Genomic DNA, 8902 nt, shown 5'->3' on the forward strand with positions numbered 1-8902 from the left:
AATTTCAAGTTACGTTTCTTCAAATTTCGAGTTAATAAGTCGAAATTTCATGGAAATAACTTGAAATTTCGAGTTATGGATACTTGTTTTTTTTTTCTTCCATACATGAATGAAATGAAGGAAAGTTATGAACTGTTTCTGAGAGACAAATAACACCAGGATCCTTTTCTACGTAGCTGACAGCTGGTAACTGTGCAGGGGCGGATCTAGCAAAGTTTTGCCAGGGGGGCAGGTAGGGCATTAAGTAACGCGTTAGTGTGACTACGTTATTATTGTCGTAATGAGCACGGTAACTAGTTATTATGCCAAAATCAGGAACGCGTTTATTGTTACTGGGATTTAGATAGGGTCGTTATTCGTTACTTCGTGTGTTGCATTCGACTTACCTCGTAAATCTTAACATGGACCTGGGAATGATGTCACACTCTGGTTAGCCTTGTCAGAGAAGTCTGGATTCCAATATGGCGATGCCCTTGAAAACGGTTGTTTTGCTAGCCCTCTACAAAAACAAATTACTACTAAACACATATGCAGCTCATCTGCAGTCTGGAGTTACCTACATCTTACTACTCGGAAGGCAGAATTTTCCCGAGTCCCGAGTACAATCAAAAGCACCACGACTGCAGTTTCCGTGTTGGACGTAAAAAGCGCACATGACGCTGTGACATATGCTAGAATCATCCAGGCCGGAAATGACGGTCCAGGATTGGGGTTTCTCTCATGGAAATATGCACATTATTTTTCCTTTCTGTTGGTAAAAGACAAGAATATTGTGGTGAACTGTACTCTTTGTGGAGGTTCTACAACTCTTTCAACATCAAAGACCAGCAATTCTAATCTGATGAAACATCTTCAGAAACAGCATGCATCTACCAAGTTAGTTGAAAAAGAACCCAAAGGTAACGTCGGTGACTCTAGCTCTGCTGAGCTATTCCAGCAAAACAACGAAAGCTTGATTTCACACAGCCTGCTGCACAGTCCATCACCCAGCCACAGCTACACAGGCTGATTGGCAGGTATGTTGTGGAAGACATGAAACCCATCTCAACGGTTGAGTCCCATGCTTTCAGACAGCTAATTAGTCATATACCTGGGCGAGGGAGAGCTGGGAAGGCACCATGCAGAAAGACATTTTCCAGTTACCTAGGACCAAGAATATGCCAACACGGAGTCAGAGCTCAAAAATACACGTGACAAGGTAGACTATATCCCCACATCAGCAGACATGTGGACTGTGCATAATACTTTTTTTTCTTGGTGTGACCGCGCATTGGATAAATGCACAAAACATGAAAAGTGAGAAAGCAGCGCTGGCATGCAGGCGATTTATGGGTCGACATAAGTATGACAGTATTGCATCTGAGCTGAACAACATTAATTCATCTCATGGCCTATCATTTAAAATCACATCAACTGTAACGGATAATGGCTCCAATTTTGTCAAGGCTTTTAAAGTGTACCAGCCACCACCTGAGTCGAATGACTCTGAAGATGAGGAGGATGAGGTGTCTTCCGTTTCCATTGGGGATGTGCTGCAGAATGGTGCTGATGGCGCAATTTTTTTACCGCCACATCAGAGATGGATATCACACACAATGAATCTTATCTCTTGCACTGATGTGGAGAAGTGGCTATTGTCTGAAGCTGCAACAAAAACCATCTACAGAAGTGCCACCACAAAATGTGCAGGGCTGTGGAACAAGGCCAGTCGTTCCACAGTGGCTGCTGAGATTGTGGAAGACATTATTGCAAAGAAGCTACTAGTACCTTGCACAACAATGTGGAACTCGTTCTATTATGCTCTGGAGAGAATTTCAAAGATACCTTTGGTGGAGCTGAACACAATCTCATCCACACTACATTTGAAATGTTTCAGTGAGAGGGAGCATCAGTGTATCAGTGAGTACAGTGCAGTCATGAAACCACTTACTGTAGCACTGGACATTCTTCAGGGAGAAGACCGTTGTTTTTATGGCACACTCCTACCCCCACTGAAATTGCTGATGACCAAGGCTCTGGCTATAAAAAATGGTCTGCAAATCCTTGTTGGGCTACCAGATGCAGTTGTCCAGGTAAGAGATGATATTTTCATTTTTGTTTATCTTTAATGAAATGTATTACTCAATTGCTTTTTATATTGTGCTGTCCTGTTGTGTTACATGCAAGTGAATGCTGTTACAGTTTGAGATTCTTAATCCCAATAACTAAATAAATAAAATAAATAAATACAACATAGTAAAATGCACACTATTTACAAATTAAAATACTTGCTGTGTCATTATTACAGGCAGTCAAAACAAGGTTTGCACATGTCCTTGGAAGTGAAGATGCTTTGCTGACTGCTGTGACACTACCAAAATTCAAGCTTCATTGGTTACATGACCAGGCGCGGACGGACCTCACAAAGGCACGTCTGCTGGTAGAGTGTCGAAAATTTTCCCCGAGCAAGATCAGCTACGACCATGTTCCAGTGCCACCAAGACAACACAGCACCCGAGTTCTTCTCCTTTGAAGAGAATTAGGACATATATGCCACTGCTGAAGCTGAGGTAGCAGAGTACCTCAAGTCAGAAGCAACAGGGTTGGACTTTCTGAAGCATTTCCCGATGATAAAGAAACTCTTAAACTTAATGCAGCCACTCCTTCAAGTGCCCCAGTTGAAAGGCTTTTCAGCCTGGGAAGTTGTCTGATCATAAGTTTTTTTGAAGCTTCTCCTCTTGAGGTACAATTGTTGATTTGAAGGAACCAAAGTTGAGTAGTACTGATATGATAATGATGTGTTTCCTTCAATGGTGCTCTACAAGGTCAAACAGTTTAATATTTCCAAGTGAAACTTAAACCACTGAAGCACTTAAAATACCATTATATTTTATTTATCTACATGACCTGGAGGAAATATTATTTTGGTTAAATATTGACTATTTATGAGGCTGAAAATACTTATTATTTTATTTTATTTATATATTATTTATTTTATTTCTCTTTGTCAGGCTGAGGCTGTAGCCCTCTGGGAGGCACTACAGGAGCCTCCAGACTAAGACCACCAGGTACCGGAACAGCTTCTTCCCTACAGCTGTCAGACTCCTGAACTCTGCCTCCTGACATCTGACCCACATTAAACTCATGGACTGAATATACACACACCCACAACCACCTATAACTGAACACACAATGGACAAAAACAAACAAATGGACAACTGTACCTTCATACACACAATAATAACATGGACTGAACCACTGCTCACAACCACTAGCACTTTATACAACCTGATTAGAAATGATCCACATATCTCACTGATCTAAACTGCACCACTGTAGATGCTGTATAGACAATCATTCTGTACAATACGATAATTACAATTCCACAACTGTTTACAACTGTTTATAACTTGCATAGTCAAAGGAGCTTGCAAAGAAAAGCGTCTGGACTTCTTTAAGTTACTTGAAGACGTTTCACCTCTCATCCGAGAAGCTTCTTCAGTTCTAAGGTCAAATGGTGGAGAGTCCCAGATATAAACCTAGTGGGAGTATCCCCCCACAGAGGGACAAAAGGACCCCCTGATGATCCTCTAATCGCCTGAGCCAAGGTGTGAAACTGGGTGTGGGTCCCAATCAGCCAGAGTTTCGGGTGAGTTCATTGTGAAACCTGACCCCACCTTATCATGCGAATTCCTGAGATCAGATGGCCCAGGATGTGAGTGGGCATTAAGGCGTCTGGGGAGGGAACTCAAAACTGGATTATAGATGGCAGAGAGTTGGTGTCGTAAACCACCGCCTCTGTTCAAAGATGGTCGCTCACAGTGGACATAGATGGCTTCTTTCACTCCTCTTTCAAACCATCTGTCCTCTCTGTCCAAAATGTGAACATTGGCATCCTCGAAAGAGTGTCCTTTATCCTTAAGATGCAGATGGACAGCTGAGTCTTGTCCTGTGGAGGTGGCTCTTCTGTGTTGTGCCATGCACTTGTGAAGTGGCTGTTTGGTTTCTCCAATGTAGAGGTCTGGGCATTCCTCGCTGCACTGTACAGCATGCACCACATTGTTAAGTCTGTGTTTTGGCGTTTTGTCTTTCGGGTGAACCAGTTTTTGTCTGAGCATGTTGCTGGGTCTGAAATGCACCGGGATGTCATGCTTGGAGAAAACCCTCCTGAGTTTTTCTGATACACCGGCTACATAGGGGATGACAATGTTGTTGCGTCTGTCCTTCTTATCCTCCCTCGCTGTTGTCTGATCTTCTTTTCTGTGCCTCTTTGCTGACTTTAAGAACGCTCATTTAGGATAGCCGCACGTTTTGAGTGCTTCCTTTACATAAAATCCCTTACCTAAAATCAAGACACAAGAAGTGGAATCCTTCACTGCGCACATTAACGCTGTGGATAAAAACATCAAGTTCACCAGGGAAGACAAAAAGTACAACTGTTTGCCTTTCCTGGACTGCGCTGTGCACATCGAAGAGAATGGCAACCTCAACATCGAAGTTTACCGGAAGCCCACACACACGGACCAGTACCTCCTGTTTGACTCCCATCACCCTCTGGAACACAAACTTGGAGTAATTAGGACCCTACACCACCGGGCAGAACATGTTCCCTCTAAGCCTGAAGGAAAAAAGAAGGAACACACACATGTAAAGGAAGCACTCAAAACGTGCGGCTATCCTAAATGGGCGTTCTTAAAGTCAGCAAAGAGGCACAGAAAAGAAGATCAGACACCAGCGAGGGAGGATAAGAAGGACAGACGCAACAACACTGTCATCCCCTATGTAGCCGGTGTATCAGAAAAACTCAGGAGGGTTTTCTGCAAGCATGACATCCCGGTGCATTTCAGACCCAGCAACACGCTCAGACAAAAACTGGTTCACCCGAAAGACAAAATGCCAAAACACAGACTTAACAATGTGGTGTATGCTGTACAGTGCAGCGAGGAATGCCCAGACCTCTACATTGGAGAGACCAAACAGCCACTTCACAAGCGCATGGCACAACACAGAAGAGCCACCTCCACAGGACAAGACTCAGCTGTCCATCTGCATCTTAAGGATAAAGGACACTCTTTCGAGGATGCCAATGTTCACATTTTGGACAGAGAGGACAGATGATTTGAAAGAGGAGTGAAAGAAGCCATCTATGTCCACTGTGAGCGACCATCTTTGAACAGAGGCGGTGGTTTACGACACCAACTCTCTGCCATCTATAATCCAGTTTTGAGATCCCTTCCCAGACGCCTTAACGCCCACTCACATCCTGGGCCATCTGATCTCAGGAATTCGCATGATAAGGTGGGGCCAGGTTTCACAATGAACTCACCCGAAACTCTGGCTGATTGGGACCCACACCCAGTTTCACACCTTGGCTCAGGCGATTAGAGGATCATCAGGGGGTCCTTTTGTCCCTCTGTGGGGGGATACTCCCACTAGGTTTATATCTGGGACTCTCCTCCATTTGACCTTAGAACTGAAGAAGCTTCTCGGATGAGAGGTGAAACGTCTTCAAGTAACTTAAAGAAGTCCAGATGCTTTTCTTTGCAAGCTCCTTTGACTATGATGACCTGGATGACTGAGAACCTTCACAGACATATAACTTGCATAGTTCATATTTCTGAATAGTTGTCATATTTATATCCTGTTCATAGCTTGTACACTCACTACAGCCTGTACATACTTATAGTTATAGCATATTCATAACATACCTTCATACGTGTACATTGCAACATACCAATAATAAAAAGACCAAGATGGCGGCGCGTGAACAACACGAGGCTCAGTGTCTCTCCAGAATCTGCTACTGCATTTCGTTGCCCTGTACCTGTGCATGTGCAATGACAATAAAGTTGAATTCTATTCTATTCCATTCTAATAGACCCATATTTTGTACCCACATACCTATAACAGACCCATTTCTGTAATATATCTCTATTATGGCTAAAGCACTTTCTAAATGGATGCAAACTGCATTTCGTCACCTTGTATTTGTGACATGTGCAATGACAATAAAATTTAATTCTATTCTGTTCTATTCTATTCTAAAATACTTTAAGTTTACCCGTCATTACTGAACATGAGGTCTCCAGTTGGTGCAGTTCAGCAATTAAGTTTACAAAGAATGGACAAACCTCACTGTGTTTCTGTTGAACCATTTTTGCACTATTCTGATACCTACAGCTCCTAAATGGTCCGAGGCACAGTTTAATGTTGGCACTGCTAAAAGTATACTTTCTACTCATTTCAGTGGCAAAAATAAATATATCTTTCAAAAGTTTCAACACACTGTAAGTCGTCTTTTGTGATCCAATGCTTCTTCCTAGTGATACTACGTACAATGATTAGATTTATAACACTGCTGCACCAGCTCCAAAATGATGTGTTTGCATTTGTAGAGGGTTGAAACAATAGAAATAGATAAAACAGACAGATAAAAAAGTGACACATAAAAAAAACATTGTTAATTTCTAATTTAGTTTCATCATTAACTTGCACTCACACTACGACACTGCCATTTTAACCATTTTCGGTTCAGGCCATTAGGGGGCAGAGTGCACTTGTGGCAGGTTAGTGCTAACATGTAAACAAGCTAGAAGACTGGCATCCTTGCTGGGTATCCAGTTAGGGAAGCAACACATTAATAAGAGAATTATGGGTAAAACCAAAGTTACTTTCCCTAGTAACTAGTTACTTTGAAAGTAACGAGTAACTTGAAGCAACTGAGTTACTTTTGATAGAAGTAACTAGTAATGTAACTAAGTTACTAATTTAAAGTAACTTTCCCAACACTGGTCATAAGGGCAGTTCTTCAGGAGCCATATATTCAATGAGGTGGTAGTTATTGTTAAAAGTTTGAGAACCACTGCTACAGACTATAGTGTACACTGTACACCCTATTTACTGGTTTTTGATCCGTCAGTCTGCATCTTTCAATTGTGTGTTTCCGCAACAGCTCCGCACCACACAGGCGGCAAAAATTTGAGTGCAGTCCAGTCTTAAGAGCACCTAACATACTGCACAGGACCCTCAAGCTTCCAGGCATGTGGTAGACGACCCAAGCTTAAAGGATAAACCGCCCGCAGTGGCGAGAGGAAAAATGACATGTATGATTGTTATTTATGTGTAATGTATCTGTACCCTCATGTCTTTCCTTGACTTTTTCACTTTACAGGTACATGAAAAAATAGTAAATTAAGAGTTATTTGTTTGTGTATGGTTTGTGTGTATTATAATGCCTCATTATAATGTATACATTAAAGCTCTGTATACATAAAATATAAAAATTAAAATTTCTGTAATACTTTAATAGAGTTTTGATTTCCATTTTAATTTTTTTCCCTGTTATTCTCATGTTTGTGTCTAATCATTCTAGTAATGACAAGTCAGTAATGGCATAACAAAGTTTTAGTTGCTGTTTAGCACTTATGAAATTTTGGATCCCTATCATGTTATAGGTGGGTCCATGGTCTTAATTCAACATAAATATATACGTATTGAGCGCCTGTCATCTCCTCTTTCAGCCTGTTCTCACCCCCGAGGCATAACATCCTGATGATTTGTCCTGAGGAACGCGGAAGGCAACCTTCAGCGTTCTTATGGTACGCGCCAGCTTATGGGTGAAATACAGTAGAATGATGGTCTCGCGGTAAAACACGTTCCAGCCATGTATTCCAGCCCTAACACTAACCTTATCCCTAACCAGCACTTCAATTACGTTAAATAGCATTTTCCAAAGTGATTTGAGGAAAATGAACGAACATGTGTGGATTGATTTCAAACGGTTCTCATGCTTCCTCATGTGTCCGATCTCATCATTTAGGAACGTTTTGGGTGCCCGGAAGCGTAACATGTTGACGATTTGTCACCTAGCATAAAACATTACGCCTCGGATGTGAGAATGCGTTGCCTCTCCATCTTGTCTTTCTGCCATTGTCCCCCACTGTTGACCTTGTCTCTGGCTATGTCTACACTAGCACGGATACATTTTAAAACAGCGTATACGCCAGAAAACGCTCTGCGTCCACACTATCATTTTCAGAGTTGTTCATCCACATTGATACGGCCGAAAATGCTTGTGTTCCAGTACTGCACTTGTGTGAAACTCGAGACAATTTGACCTGCGTCATTTCTGCCTGCCGATTATTTACTGTGAAACATCACGGCAGAATTTTGAGGAAAAGCACCAAGTTTTTAAAAACGGACTAACAATGAGGTGGAGTTGTTGCTGCGAGTAACACAAAAGTACAAAGTTGCAGAAGCGAGTGAGAATTAAAGAATTTGAACAAAAGCTATCTGGAGCATGTACAGATAGTAATCTGTAATAGGGCTGTCAAAATTGAGAGCAAACAAAACAACTGCTGTATAATGCCCTTCACTATCTGCATCACATGACAAAATTGTGTCATTGTTTTCGAAAAGCCTCCGGGCTCGCTGTCCACACTGCGACACGAAAACAGCATTTTCAAATGTATCCGCTTTGGAGAGCGTTTTCAAAATGCTGCATTTTCCCTTGACCAAAAACACCATCTCAGTGTAGACGGAAGGCCAAAACGGAGAGAAAAAGATGCTAATACATTTTCAAACGAAAACATTAGTGTGGACATGGCCTCTGTCTTCATGTTTAGTTTCTGTTCACAGTGAACATTCATTTTGTTTTCCTGCAATGAGATTGTAGTGAATGTTCTCACCTGATTACTGTAATTACTTACTTAATACGTCTTTAATATATCTTGCGGTTTTACCATTCTCTACTCAGCCCTAAATGCTATTATCTTCTTCTCAGTCCCCCCACAACACTCTGCATTGGGTTTTTGTCTCTCTGACCCTTGTATTTAAGCTTAACCTTGACTGGATTTCATCGGCATGTCTTGAGTTTGACACATGCTTTATATTGTCATTTTAAAGAAGCAAAAGGCAAATCTCA

At 41.7% G+C, this 8902-nt stretch overlaps 1 pseudogene; it reads left to right on the top strand.

The window, feature by feature from the left end:
- The first annotated feature begins 461 nt into the window (after window positions 1–461).
- LOC146386482 (uncharacterized) lies at window positions 462–2512 on the top strand (annotated as a pseudogene).
- The last annotated feature ends 6390 nt before the right edge of the window (window positions 2513–8902 follow it).

The sequence above is a fragment of the Perissodus microlepis genome, chromosome 5 (assembly GCF_051167445.1).
Source record: "Perissodus microlepis isolate ML-2025 ecotype Zambia chromosome 5, ASM5116744v1, whole genome shotgun sequence".
NCBI lineage: Eukaryota > Metazoa > Chordata > Actinopteri > Cichliformes > Cichlidae > Perissodus > Perissodus microlepis.